The sequence below is a fragment of the Eurosta solidaginis genome, unplaced genomic scaffold (assembly GCF_040869045.1).
Source record: "Eurosta solidaginis isolate ZX-2024a unplaced genomic scaffold, ASM4086904v1 ctg00001346.1, whole genome shotgun sequence".
NCBI classification, from domain to species: domain Eukaryota; kingdom Metazoa; phylum Arthropoda; class Insecta; order Diptera; family Tephritidae; genus Eurosta; species Eurosta solidaginis.
The window spans coordinates 142,501-158,616 of NW_027137086.1; the positions used below are offsets into that span (position 1 = coordinate 142,501).

Genomic DNA, 16,116 nt, shown 5'->3' on the forward strand with positions numbered 1-16,116 from the left:
ATCAAAGTACCACGAGTTTGTTATATAATTGTAAACATATTTTAATGAGAAATGATAACATTTTTCGATGTTATTATCATAATTAAAATTTGGTATAACTCCAACACTCAGGTATGATCCAATTCAAGGACATTGCCAGGTGGGGAGTTTGACTGGGGCGGTACATCTCTCAAATAATAACGGAGGTGTCCCAAGGCCAGCTCAGTGCGGACAGAAACCACACATAGAGCAAAAGGGCAAATGCTGACTTGATCTCGGTGTTCAGTACGCACAGAGACAGCAAAAGCTCGGCCTATCGATCCTTTTGGTTTAAAGAGTTTTTAATAAGAGGTGTCAGAAAAGTTACCACAGGGATAACTGGCTTGTGGCAGCCAAGCGTTCATAGCGACGTTGCTTTTTGATCCTTCGATATCGGCTCTTCCTATCATTGTGAAGCAAAATTCACCAAGCGTTGGATTGTTCACCCATTCAAGGGAACGTGAGCTGGGTTTAGACCGTCGTGAGACAGGTTAGTTTTACCCTACTAATGACAAAATATTATTGCGACAGCATTCCTGCGTAGTACGAGAGGAACCGCAGGTACGGACCAATGGTACAATACTTGTTCGAGCGAACAGTGGTATGATGCTACGTCCGTTGGATTATGCCTGAACGCCTCTAAGGTTGTATCCGTGCTGGACTGCAATGATAAATATGGGGCAAATTGCATTGTATGGCTTCTCTAAATCATTTAAAGTTTATAAATTTAATTTATAAACGACAAAATGAATATATGTGATGCCAATGTTATTTATAACATAGCAAATGCGGGAGGATTCAAATATCACCCGTATGCCGCGCCAGTTATATATAAAAACATTATTTAATACAATGACAATGCCTAGAATCAATTGTAAACGACTTTGGTAACGGGCAAGGTGTTGTAAGTGGTAGAGCAGCTGCCATACTGCGATCCACTGAAGCTTAACCTTTGCTTGATGATTCGAAAACAATTTATTGGAATTAATTTTCCAATTTATTATTGTTTTGATGTAATCATCTTATAAAAATATGCATATTTAAAATATGCAATATAAAGAGAGGCGCTTGTTTAGGGGCCAAGTCCTCTATAAAAATGATGAAAAAGCAAATATTGTAATCTACTACAATAAAGTACAAATAAAGCAACAAAAATTTTGTTAGTTGAACTTTATTATATTTGGGCTAATAAAGTCGATATATTTATACAGATGTGTTTTAAGCGACCAATGAAAGTAAGTGAGGTTTTCCTTACCTAGGCCGCTTACACAAAATATATTAGCGAAGTTCATATATATATAACTTGTTCACTTTCATTATTTAAATTGTTGCTTGTACGGTAGTATTATTTACAAAGAGAAAAATGTAAATGAAATATTACAATAATGTACAAATAAAGCAACTAAAATTTTGTTAGTTGAACTTTATTATATTTGGGCTAATAAAGTCGATATATTTATACAGATGTGTTTTAAGCGACCAATGAAAGTAAGTGAGGTTTTCCTTACCTAGGCCGCTTACACAAAATATATTAGCGAAGCTCATATATATATAACTTGTTCACTTTCATTATTTAAATTGTTGCTTGTACGGTAGTATTATTTACAAAGAGAAATATGTAAATGAAATATTATAATAATGTACAAATAAAGCAACTAAAATTTTGTTAGTTGAACTTTATTATATTTGGGCTAATAAAGTCGATATATTTATACAGATGTGTTTTAAGCGACCAATGAAAGTAAGTGAGGTTTTCCTTACCTAGGCCGCTTACACAAAATATATTAGCGAAGCTCATATATATATAACTTGCTCACTTTCATTATTTAAATTGTTGCTTGTACGGTAGTATTATTTACAAAGAGAAAAATGTAAATGAAATATTACAATGAAGCACAGCACAAATAAAGCAACAAAAATTTTGTTAGCTGAACTTTATTATATTTGGGCTAATAAAGTCGATATATTTATACAGATGTGTTTTAAGCGACCAATGAAAGTAAGTGAGGTTTTCCTTACCTAGGCCGCTTACACAAAATATATTAGCGAAGCTCATATATATATAACTTGTTCACTTTCATTATTTAAATTGTTTGCATATGCAGAGTAATATTATTTACATTAAACACAAAAAATATAATTTTTATTATATTTTTTAAATATAATTCTGGTTGATCCCGCCAGTAGTTATATGCTTGCCTCAAAGATTAAGCCATGCATGTCTAAGTACACACGAATTAAAAGTGAAACCGCAAAAGGCATCAGTCAGTTATGGTTCCATAGATCGATCATTAACAGTTAGTTGGATAACTGTGGTAATTCTAGAGCTAATACATGCAATAATATAAACACGGACCTTATGGAACGTGTGCTTTTATTAGACTAAAACCAAGCGATCTTTATAGATTGTTATATTGGTTGAACTCTAGATAAACATGCAGATCGTATGGTCATCTACAACTAAAAACTTTAAATGGGTAAGAACCTCACCTTTTTTGATATGAAGGTTGAAGTTATATGATATAATGTGCCCAGTGGGGGGCGACTTTTGGTAAGCAGAACTGGCGCTGTGGGATGAACCGAACGTAATGTTACGGTGTCCAAATTAAAGTAAGCGCGGGTAAACGGTGGCGGGAGTAATTATGACTCCCTTAAGATCGCCAAATGCCTCGTTAACTAACTTTTAAAATGTGTTGCGACTAACGAAGTGCAAACTAGCATTGCACTGAGGCCGCGCACATATAAAAATGTATGAAAATTATATATAAAGAGGCGTTTGTTAGGTGCGACAAATCCTCTATAAAAACTAAGAACGAAAGTTAGAGCTAGCGATTGGGTGTAGCTACGGCTCTCTCAGTCGCTTCCCGGGAAACCAAAGCTTTTGGACTCCGGGGGAAGTATGGTTGCAAAGCTGAAACTTAAAGGAATTGACGGAAGGGCACTATCAGGAGTGGAGCCTGCGGCATAATTTGACTCAACACAAGAAAACTTAACAGGTCCGAACATAACATATATATATGAAAGTATATATATGAAAGTTTTAAAAGTTTCAAAATACTTTTGTAATGTGTTGCGACTAACGAAGTGCAAACTAGCATTGCACTGAGGCCGCGCACATATAAAAATGTATGAAAATTATATTATAAATACAAGTACTTGTATGAAACTTTTTTCTACTTGTATGAAACTTTGTACTTGTATGGAAGTTTGTACTTGTATGAAACTTTTTTCTACTTGTATGAAACTTTGTACTTGTATGGAAGTTTGTACTTGTATGAAACTTTTTTCTACTTGTATGAAACTTTGTACTTGTATGGAAGTTTGTACTTGTATGAAAGTTTCTACTTGTATGAAACTTTGTACTTGTATGGAAGTTTGTACTTGTATGAAAGTTTCTACTTGTATGAAACTTTGTACTTGTATGGAAGTTTGTACTTGTATGAAAGTTTCTACTTGTATGAAACTTTGTACTTGTATGGAAGTTTGTACTTGTATGAAAGTTTCTACTTGTATGAAACTTTGTACTTGTATGGAAGTTTGTACTTGTATGAAAGTTTCTACTTGTATGAAACTTTGTACTTGTATGGAAGTTTGTACTTGTATGAAAGTTTCTACTTGTATGAAACTTTGTACTTGTATGGAAGTTTGTACTTGTATGAAAGTTTCTACTTGTATGAAACTTTGTACTTGTATGAAAGTTTGTATCTTGTACTTGTATGAAAGTTTGTATCTTCATACATTTTTCGTCATGTGAGGTGAGCGGGTCAGAAAACAATTTTAAGAAACGTATGAAAACTTTGGTCAGCCATATAAAACCACTAAGCGTAGCTAACAGACGCTGACAAAGTTTCATACAAGTACTAACATCTACTTATATGAAAGTTTTGAAATTTTTAAAATACTTCAAAAATGTGTTGATACTATCGAAATGCAAGCTAAAAACACTTAAACGTATGAAAACTTTGGTCAGCCATACAAAACCACTAAGCGTAGCTAACAGACACTGACAAAGTTTCATACAAGTGCTAATATCTGCTTATATGAAAGTTTTGAAATTTTCAAAATACTTAAAAAATTTGTTGCTGCTAAAGAAGTGCAAGCTAAAAACACTTAAACGTATGAAAACTTTGGTCAGCCATACAAAACCACTAAGCGAAGCTAACAGACACTGACAAAGTTTCATACAAGTACTAACATCTACTTATATGAAAGTTTTGAAATTTTCAAAATACTTAAAAAATATGTTGCTGCTAACGAAATGCAAGCTAAAAACACTTAAACGTATGAAAACTTTGGTCAGCCATACAAAACCACTAAGCGTAGCTAACAGACACTGACAAAGTTTCATACAAGTACTAACATCTACTTATATGAGAGTTTTGAAATTTTCAAAATACTTAAAAAATGTGTTGCTGCTAACGAAATGCAAGCTAAAAACACTTAAACGTATGAAAACTTTGGTCAGCCATACAAAACCACTAAGCGAAGCTAACAGACACTGACAAAGTTTCATACAAGTACTAACATCTACTTATATGAAAGTTTTGAAATTTTCAAAATACTTAAAAAATGTGTTGCTGCTAACGAAGTGCAAGCTAAAAACACTTAAACGTATGAAAACTTTGGTCAGCCATACAAAACCACTAAGCGAAGCTAACAGACACTGACAAAGTTTCATACAAGTACTAACATCTACTTATATGAAAGTTTTGAAATTTTCAAAATACTTAAAAAATGTGTTGCTGCTAACGAAATGCAAGCTAAAAACACTTAAACGTATGAAAACTTTGGTCAGCCATACAAAACCACTAAGCGAAGCTAACAAACACTGACAAAGTTTCATACAAGTACAAACTTCCATACAAGTACAGTTTGTACTTGTATGAAAGTTTTTACTTGTATGAAACTTTGTACTTGTTTGGAAGTTTGTACTTGTGAAAGTACTGAAAAGTTTCTACTTGTATGAAAGTTTTTATCTTGTAGTTGTATGAAAGTTTGTATCTTCATACATTTTTCGTGATGTGAGGTGAGCGAGTCAGAAAACAATTTTAATAAACGTATGTAAACTTTGGTCAGCCATACAAAACCACTAAGCGTAGCTAACAGACACTGACAAAGTTTCATACAAGTACTAACATCTACTTATATGAAAGTTTTGAAATTTTCAAAATACTTAAAAAATGTGTTGCTGCTAACGAAATGCAAGCTAAAAACACTTAAACGTATGAAAACTTTGGTCAGCCATACAAAACCACTAAGCGAAGCTAACAGACACTGACAAAGTTTCATACAAGTACTAACATCTACTTATATGAAAGTTTTGAAATTTTCAAAATACTTAAAAAATGTGTTGCTGCTAACGAAATGCAAGCTAAAAACACTTAAACGTATGAAAACTTTGGTCAGCCATACAAAACCACTAAGCGAAGCTAACAGACACTGACAAAGTTTCATACAAGTACTAACATCTATTTATATGAAAGTTTTGAAATTTTCAAAATACTTCAAAAATGTGTTGCTACTATCGAAATGCAAGCTAAAAACACTTAAACGTATGAAAACTTTGGTCAGCCATACAAAACCACTAAGCGAAGCTAACAGACACTGACAAAGTTTCATACAAGTACTAACATCTACTTATATGAAAGTTTTGAAATTTTCAAAATACTTAAAAAATGTGTTGCTGCTAACGAAATGCAAGCTAAAAACACTTAAACGTATGAAAACTTTGGTCAGCCATACAAAACCACTAAGCGAAGCTAACAGACACTGACAAAGTTTCATACAAGTACTAACATCTACTTATATGAAAGTTTTGAAATTTTCAAAATACTTAAAAAATGTGTTGCTGCTAACGAAATGCAAGCTAAAAACACTTAAACGTATGAAAACTTTGGTCAGCCATACAAAACCACTAAGCGAAGCTAACAGACACTGACAAAGTTTCATACAAGTACTAACATCTATTTATATGAAAGTTTTGAAATTTTCAAAATACTTCAAAAATGTGTTGCTACTATCGAAATGCAAGCTAAAAACACTTAAACGTATGAAAACTTTGGTCAGCCATACAAAACCACTAAGCGAAGCTAACAGACACTGACAAAGTTTCATACAAGTACTAACATCTACTTAGATGAAAGTTTTGAAATTTTCAAAATACTTAAAAAATGTGTTGCTGCTAACGAAATGCAAGCTAAAAACACTTAAACGTATGAAAACTTTGGTCAGCCATACAAAACCACTAAGCGAAGCTAACAGACACTGACAAAGTTTCATACAAGTACTAACATCTACTTATATGAAAGTTTTGAAATTTTCAAAATACTTAAAAATAGTGTTGCTGCTAACGAAATGCAAGCTAAAAACACTTAAACGTATGAAAACTTTGGTCAGCCATACAAAACCACTAAGCGAAGCTAACAGACACTGACAAAGTTTCATACAAGTACTAACATCTACTTATATGAAAGTTTTGAAATTTTCAAAATACTTAAAAAATGTGTTGCTGCTAACGAAATGCAAGCTAAAAACACTTAAACGTATGAAAACTTTGATCAGCCATACAAAACCACTAAGCGTAGCTAACAGACACTGACAAAGTTTCATACAAGTACTAACATCTACTTATATGAAAGTTTTGAAATTTTCAAAATACTTAAAAAATGTGTTGCTGCTAACGAAATGCAAGCTAAAAACACTTAAACGTATGAAAACTTTGGTCAGCCATACAAAACCACTAAGCGAAGCTAACAGACACTGACAAAGTTTCATACAAGTACTAACATCTACTTATATGAAAGTTTTGAAATTTTCAAAATACTTAAAAAATGTGTTGCTGCTAACGAAATGCAAGCTAAAAACAATATGGAACATTTGGAAGTATGAAACTTTTTAATACGTTGTTGTTGTTGTTGTTGTTGTTGGTTTTGGTGTTGTTGTTGTTGTTATATTGAACATTTTTATTAATATAAGTACAAAGGAAAATCTTCATATAAGTATAAAAATATTAAATTATTACCTTACTTGTATGAAACTTTTTAATACGTTGTTGTTGTTGTTGTTGTTGTTGTTGTTGTTGTTGGTGTTGTTGTTGTTGTTGTTGTTATATTGAACATTTTTATTAATATAAGTACAAAGGAAAATCTTCATATAAGTATAAAAATATTAAATTATTACCTTACTTGTATGAAACTTTTTAATACGTTGTTGTTGTTGTTGTTGTTGTTGTTGTTGTTGTTGTTGGTGTTGTTGTTGTTGTTATATTGAACATTTTTATTAATATAAGTACAAAGGAAAATCTTCATATAAGTATAAAAATATTAAATTATTACCTCACTTGACAGAAAATATATGAAAAATTCAATATGGACAATTTATCATATTTTCGATGATATTGCCTAGTTAGTTTACTAAAGAAACCAACATGGTATTATTGGTAAAAATTCAACACATTATAAAACTTGTATTTTTCATACATTTTTGGTCATGTGAGGGTTTCCAAGCGTACTTGTATGAAACTTTGTACTTGTATGGAACTTTTTCTACTTGTATGAAACTTTGTACTTGTATGGAAGTTTGTACTTGTATGAAACTTTTCTCTACTTGTATGAAACTTTGTACTTGTATGGAAGTTTGTACTTGTATGAAACTTTTTTCTACTTGTATGAAACTTTTTTCTACTTGTATGAAACTTTGTACTTGTATGGAAGTTTGTACTTGTATGAAACTTTTTCTACTTGTATGAAACTTTGTACTTGTATGGAAGTTTTTACTTGTATGAAACTTTTTTCTACTTGTATGAAACTTTGTACTGGTTGGAAATTTGTACTTGTATGAAACTTTTTTCTACTTGTATGAAACTTTTTTCTACTTGTTAATAAAAATGTTCAATATAACAACAACAACAACACCAAAACCAACAACAACACCAACAACAACAACAACAACAACAACGTATTAAAAAGTTTCATACTTCCAAACAAGTACAAAGTTTCATACAAGTAGAAACTTTCATACAAGTACAAAGTTTCATACAAGTAGAAACTTTCATACAAGTGAACTTGTATGAAACTTTTTTCTACTTGTATGAAACTTTGTACTTGTATGGAAGTTTGTACTTGTATGAAAGTTTCTACTTGTATGAAACTTTGTACTTGTATGAAAGTTTGTATCTTGTACTTGTATGAAAGTTTGTATCTTCATACATTTTTCGTCATGTGAGGTGAGCGGGTCAGAAAACAATTTTAAGGAACGTATGAAAACTTTGGTCAGCCATACAAAACCACTAAGCGTAGCTACCAGACACTGACAAAGTTTCATACTAGTACTGACATCTACTTATATGAAAGTTTTGAAATTTTCAAAATACTTAAAAAATGTGTTGCTACTAATGAAATGCAAGCTAAAAACACTTAAACGTATGAAAACTTTGGTCAGCCATACAAAACCACTAAGCGAAGCTAACAGGCACTGACAAAGTTTCATACAAGTACTAACATCTACTTATATGAAAGTTTTGAAATTTTCAAAATACTTCAAAAATGTGTTGCTACTATCGAAATGCAAGCTAAAAACACTTAAATGTATGAAAACTTTGGTCAGCCATACAAAACCACTAAGCGAAGCTAACAGGCACTGACAAAGTTTCATACAAGTACTAACATCTACTTATATGAAAGTTTTGAAATTTTCAAAATACTTAAAAAATGTGTTGCTGCTAACGAAATGCAAGCTAAAAACACTTAAACGTATGAAAACTTTGGTCAGCCATACAAAACCACTAAGCGAAGCTAACAGACACTGACAAAGTTTCATACAAGTACTAACATCTACTTATATGAAAGTTTTGAAATTTTCAAAATACTTCAAAAATGTGTTGCTACTATCGAAATGCAAGCTAAAAACACTTAAACGTATGAAAACTTTGGTCAGCCATACAAAACCACTAAGCGAAGCTAACAGGCACTGACAAAGTTTCATACAAGTACTAACATCTACTTATATGAAAGTTTTGAAATTTTCAAAATACTTCAAAAATGTGTTGCTACTATCGAAATGCAAGCTAAAAACACTTAAATGTATGAAAACTTTGGTCAGCCATACAAAACCACTAAGCGAAGCTAACAGGCACTGACAAAGTTTCATACAAGTACTAACATCTACTTATATGAAAGTTTTGAAATTTTCAAAATACTTAAAAAATGTGTTGCTGCTAACGAAATGCAAGCTAAAAACACTTAAACGTATGAAAACTTTTGTCAGCCATACAAAACCACTAAGCGTAGCTAACAGACACTGACAAAGTTTCATACAAGTACTAGCATCTACTTATATGAAAGTTTTGAAATTTTCAAAATACTTAAAAAAATGTGTTGCTGCTAACGAAATGCAAGCTAAAAACACTTAAACGTATGAAAACTTTGGTCAGCCCATACAAAACCACTAAGCGAAGCTAACAGACACTGACAAAGTTTCATACAAGTACTAACATCTACTTATATGAAAGTTTTGAAATTTTCAAAATACTTAAAAAATGTGTTGCTGCTAACGAAATGCAAGCTAAAAACACTTAAACGTATGAAAACTTTGGTCAGCCATACAAAACCACTAAGCGAAGCTAACAGACACTGACAAAGTTTCATACAAGTACTGACATCTACTTATATGAAAGTTTTGAAATTTTCAAAATACTTAAAAAATGTGTTGCTACTATCGAAATGCAAGCTAAAAACACTTAAACGTATGAAAACTTTGGTCAGCCATACAAAACCACTAAGCAAAGCTAACAGACACTGACAAAGTTTCATACAAGTACTAACATCTACTTATATGAAAGTTTTGAAATTTTCAAAATACTTAAAAAATTTGTTGCTGCTAAAGAAGTGCAAGCTAAAAACACTTAAACGTATGAAAACTTTGGTCAGCCATACAAAACCACTAAGCGAAGCTAACAGACACTGACAAAGTTTCATACAAGTACTAACATCTACTTATATGAAAGTTTTGAAATTTTCAAAATACTTAAAAAATATGTTGCTGCTAACGAAATGCAAGCTAAAAACACTTAAACGTATGAAAACTTTGGTCAGCCATACAAAACCACTAAGCGTAGCTAACAGACACTGACAAAGTTTCATACAAGTACTAACATCTACTTATATGAGAGTTTTGAAATTTTCAAAATACTTAAAAAATGTGTTGCTGCTAACGAAATGCAAGCTAAAAAACACTTAAACGTATGAAAACTTTGGTCAGCCATACAAAACCACTAAGCGAAGCTAACAGACACTGACAAAGTTTCATACAAGTACTAACATCTACTTATATGAAAGTTTTGAAATTTTCAAAATACTTAAAAAATGTGTTGCTGCTAACGAAGTGCAAGCTAAAAACACTTAAACGTATGAAAACTTTGGTCAGCCATACAAAACCACTAAGCGAAGCTAACAGACACTGACAAAGTTTCATACAAGTACTAACATCTACTTATATGAAAGTTTTGAAATTTTCAAAATACTTAAAAAATGTGTTGCTGCTAACGAAGTGCAAGCTAAAAACACTTAAACGTATGAAAACTTTGGTCAGCCATACAAAACCACTAAGCGAAGCTAACAGGCACTGACAAAGTTTCATACAAGTACTAACATCTACTTATATGAAAGTTTTGAAATTTTCAAAATACTTAAAAAATGTGTTGCAGCTAACGAAATGCAAGCTAAAAACACTTAAACGTATGACAACTTTGGTCAGCCATACAAAACCACTAAGCGAAGCTAACAGACACTGACAAAGTTTCATACAAGTACAAACTTCCATACAAGTACAGTTTGTACTTGTATGAAAGTTTCTACTTGTATGAAACTTTGTACTTGTTTGGAAGTTTGTATTTGTATGAAAGTTTCTACTTGTATGAAACTTTGTACTTGTATGAAAGTTTGTATCTTGTACTTGTATGAAAGTTTGTATCTTCATACATTTTTCGTCATGTGAGGTGAGCAGGTCAGAAAACAATTTTAAGAAACGTATGAAAACTTTGGTCAGCCATACAAAACCACTAAGCGTAGCTACCAGACACTGACAAAGTTTCATACTAGTACTAGCATCTACTTATATCAAAGTTTTGAAATTTTCAAAATACTTGAAAAATGTGTTGCTACTAATGAAATGCAAGCTAAAAACACTTAAACGTATGAAAACTTTGGTTAGCCATACAAAACCAGTAAGCGAAGCTAACAGGCACTGACAAAGTTTCATACAAGTACTAACATCTACTTATATGAAAGTTTTGAAATTTTCAAAATACTTCTAAAATGTGTTACTACTATCGAAATGCAAGCTAAAAACACTTAAACGTATGAAAACTTTGGTCAGCCATACAAAACCACTAAGCGTAGCTAACAGACACTGACAAAGTTTCATACAAGTACTGACATCTACTTATATGAAAGTTTTGAAATTTTCAAAATACTTAAAAAATGTGTTGCTACTATCGAAATGCAAGCTAAAAACACTTAAACGTATGAAAACTTTGGTCAGCCATACAAAACCACTAAGCGAAGCTAAGAGACACTGACAAAGTTTCATACAAGTACTAACATCTACTTATATGAAAGTTTTGAAATTTTCAAAATACTTAAAAAATGTGTTGCTGCTAACGAAATGCAAGCTAAAAACACTTAAACGTATGAAAACTTTGGTCAGCCATACAAAACCACTAAGCGAAGCTAACAGACACTGACAAAGTTTCATACAAGTACTAACATCTATTTATATGAAAGTTTTGAAATTTTCAAAATACTTCAAAAATGTGTTGCTACTATCGAAATGCAAGCTAAAAACACTTAAACGTATGAAAACTTTGGTCAGCCATACAAAACCACTAAGCGAAGCTAACAGACACTGACAAAGTTTCATACAAGTACTAACATCTACTTATATGAAAGTTTTGAAATTTTCAAAATACTTAAAAAATGTGTTGCTGCTAACGAAATGCAAGCTAAAAACACTTAAACGTATGAAAACTTTGGTCAGCCATACAAAACCACTAAGCGAAGCTAACAGACACTGACAAAGTTTCATACAAGTACTAACATCTACTTATATGAAAGTTTTGAAATTTTCAAAATACTTAAAAAATGTGTTGCTGCTAACGAAATGCAAGCTAAAAACACTTAAACGTATGAAAACTTTGGTCAGCCATACAAAACCACTAAGCGAAGCTAACAGACACTGACAAAGTTTCATACAAGTACTAACATCTATTTATATGAAAGTTTTGAAATTTTCAAAATACTTCAAAAATGTGTTGCTACTATCGAAATGCAAGCTAAAAACACTTAAACGTATGAAAACTTTGGTCAGCCATACAAAACCACTAAGCGAAGCTAACAGACACTGACAAAGTTTCATACAAGTACTAACATCTACTTAGATGAAAGTTTTGAAATTTTCAAAATACTTAAAAAATGTGTTGCTGCTAACGAAATGCAAGCTAAAAACACTTAAACGTATGAAAACTTTGGTCAGCCATACAAAACCACTAAGCGAAGCTAACAGACACTGACAAAGTTTCATACAAGTACTAACATCTACTTATATGAAAGTTTTGAAATTTTCAAAATACTTAAAAATAGTGTTGCTGCTAACGAAATGCAAGCTAAAAACACTTAAACGTATGAAAACTTTGGTCAGCCATACAAAACCACTAAGCGAAGCTAACAGACACTGACAAAGTTTCATACAAGTACTAACATCTACTTATATGAAAGTTTTGAAATTTTCAAAATACTTAAAAAATGTGTTGCTGCTAACGAAATGCAAGCTAAAAACACTTAAACGTATGAAAACTTTGATCAGCCATACAAAACCACTAAGCGTAGCTAACAGACACTGACAAAGTTTCATACAAGTACTAACATCTACTTATATGAAAGTTTTGAAATTTTCAAAATACTTAAAAAATGTGTTGCTGCTAACGAAATGCAAGCTAAAAACACTTAAACGTATGAAAACTTTGGTCAGCCATACAAAACCACTAAGCGAAGCTAACAGACACTGACAAAGTTTCATACAAGTACTAACATCTACTTATATGAAAGTTTTGAAATTTTCAAAATACTTAAAAAATGTGTTGCTGCTAACGAAATGCAAGCTAAAAACAATATGGAACATTTGGAAGTATGAAACTTTTTAATACGTTGTTGTTGTTGTTGTTGTTGTTGGTTTTGGTGTTGTTGTTGTTGTTATATTGAACATTTTTATTAATATAAGTACAAAGGAAAATCTTCATATAAGTATAAAAATATTAAATTATTACCTTACTTGTATGAAACTTTTTAATACGTTGTTGTTGTTGTTGTTGTTGTTGTTGTTGTTGTTGGTGTTGTTGTTGTTGTTGTTGTTATATTGAACATTTTTATTAATATAAGTACAAAGGAAAATCTTCATATAAGTATAAAAATATTAAATTATTACCTTACTTGTATGAAACTTTTTAATACGTTGTTGTTGTTGTTGTTGTTGTTGTTGTTGGTGTTGTTGTTGTTGTTATATTGAACATTTTTATTAATATAAGTACAAAGGAAAATCTTCATATAAGTATAAAAATATTAAATTATTACCTCACTTGACAGAAAATATATGAAAAATTCAATATGGACAATTTATCATATTTTCGATGATATTGCCTAGTTAGTTTACTAAAGAAACCAACATGGTATTATTGGTAAAAATTCAACACATTATAAAACTTGTATTTTTCATACATTTTTGGTCATGTGAGGGTTTCCAAGCGTACTTGTATGAAACTTTGTACTTGTATGGAACTTTTTCTACTTGTATGAAACTTTGTACTTGTATGGAAGTTTGTACTTGTATGAAACTTTTCTCTACTTGTATGAAACTTTGTACTTGTATGGAAGTTTGTACTTGTATGAAACTTTTTTCTACTTGTATGAAACTTTTTTCTACTTGTATGAAACTTTGTACTTGTATGGAAGTTTGTACTTGTATGAAACTTTTTCTACTTGTATGAAACTTTGTACTTGTATGGAAGTTTTTACTTGTATGAAACTTTTTTCTACTTGTATGAAACTTTGTACTGGTTGGAAATTTGTACTTGTATGAAACTTTTTTCTACTTGTATGAAACTTTTTTCTACTTGTTAATAAAAATGTTCAATATAACAACAACAACAACACCAAAACCAACAACAACACCAACAACAACAACAACAACAACAACGTATTAAAAAGTTTCATACTTCCAAACAAGTACAAAGTTTCATACAAGTAGAAACTTTCATACAAGTACAAAGTTTCATACAAGTAGAAACTTTCATACAAGTGAACTTGTATGAAACTTTTTTCTACTTGTATGAAACTTTGTACTTGTATGGAAGTTTGTACTTGTATGAAAGTTTCTACTTGTATGAAACTTTGTACTTGTATGAAAGTTTGTATCTTGTACTTGTATGAAAGTTTGTATCTTCATACATTTTTCGTCATGTGAGGTGAGCGGGTCAGAAAACAATTTTAAGGAACGTATGAAAACTTTGGTCAGCCATACAAAACCACTAAGCGTAGCTACCAGACACTGACAAAGTTTCATACTAGTACTGACATCTACTTATATGAAAGTTTTGAAATTTTCAAAATACTTAAAAAATGTGTTGCTACTAATGAAATGCAAGCTAAAAACACTTAAACGTATGAAAACTTTGGTCAGCCATACAAAACCACTAAGCGAAGCTAACAGGCACTGACAAAGTTTCATACAAGTACTAACATCTACTTATATGAAAGTTTTGAAATTTTCAAAATACTTCAAAAATGTGTTGCTACTATCGAAATGCAAGCTAAAAACACTTAAATGTATGAAAACTTTGGTCAGCCATACAAAACCACTAAGCGAAGCTAACAGGCACTGACAAAGTTTCATACAAGTACTAACATCTACTTATATGAAAGTTTTGAAATTTTCAAAATACTTAAAAAATGTGTTGCTGCTAACGAAATGCAAGCTAAAAACACTTAAACGTATGAAAACTTTGGTCAGCCATACAAAACCACTAAGCGAAGCTAACAGACACTGACAAAGTTTCATACAAGTACTAACATCTACTTATATGAAAGTTTTGAAATTTTCAAAATACTTCAAAAATGTGTTGCTACTATCGAAATGCAAGCTAAAAACACTTAAACGTATGAAAACTTTGGTCAGCCATACAAAACCACTAAGCGAAGCTAACAGGCACTGACAAAGTTTCATACAAGTACTAACATCTACTTATATGAAAGTTTTGAAATTTTCAAAATACTTCAAAAATGTGTTGCTACTATCGAAATGCAAGCTAAAAACACTTAAATGTATGAAAACTTTGGTCAGCCATACAAAACCACTAAGCGAAGCTAACAGGCACTGACAAAGTTTCATACAAGTACTAACATCTACTTATATGAAAGTTTTGAAATTTTCAAAATACTTAAAAAATGTGTTGCTGCTAACGAAATGCAAGCTAAAAACACTTAAACGTATGAAAACTTTTGTCAGCCATACAAAACCACTAAGCGTAGCTAACAGACACTGACAAAGTTTCATACAAGTACTAGCATCTACTTATATGAAAGTTTTGAAATTTTCAAAATACTTAAAAAAATGTGTTGCTGCTAACGAAATGCAAGCTAAAAACACTTAAACGTATGAAAACTTTGGTCAGCCCATACAAAACCACTAAGCGAAGCTAACAGACACTGACAAAGTTTCATACAAGTACTAACATCTACTTATATGAAAGTTTTGAAATTTTCAAAATACTTAAAAAATGTGTTGCTGCTAACGAAATGCAAGCTAAAAACACTTAAACGTATGAAAACTTTGGTCAGCCATACAAAACCACTAAGCGAAGCTAACAGACACTGACAAAGTTTCATACAAGTACTGACATCTACTTATATGAAAGTTTTGAAATTTTCAAAATACTTAAAAAATGTGTTGCTACTATCGAAATGCAAGCTAAAAACACTTAAACGTATGAAAACTTTGGTCAGCCATACAAAACCACTAAGCAAAGCTAACAGACACTGACAAAGTTTCATA

The 16,116-nt window shown here is 31.3% G+C and overlaps 1 pseudogene; it reads left to right on the top strand.

The window, feature by feature from the left end:
* Positions 1-986, top strand: part of LOC137236147 (large subunit ribosomal RNA) — a 5,463-nt pseudogene extending 4,477 nt beyond the window's left edge.
* Positions 987-16,116: the final 15,130 nt, after the last annotated feature.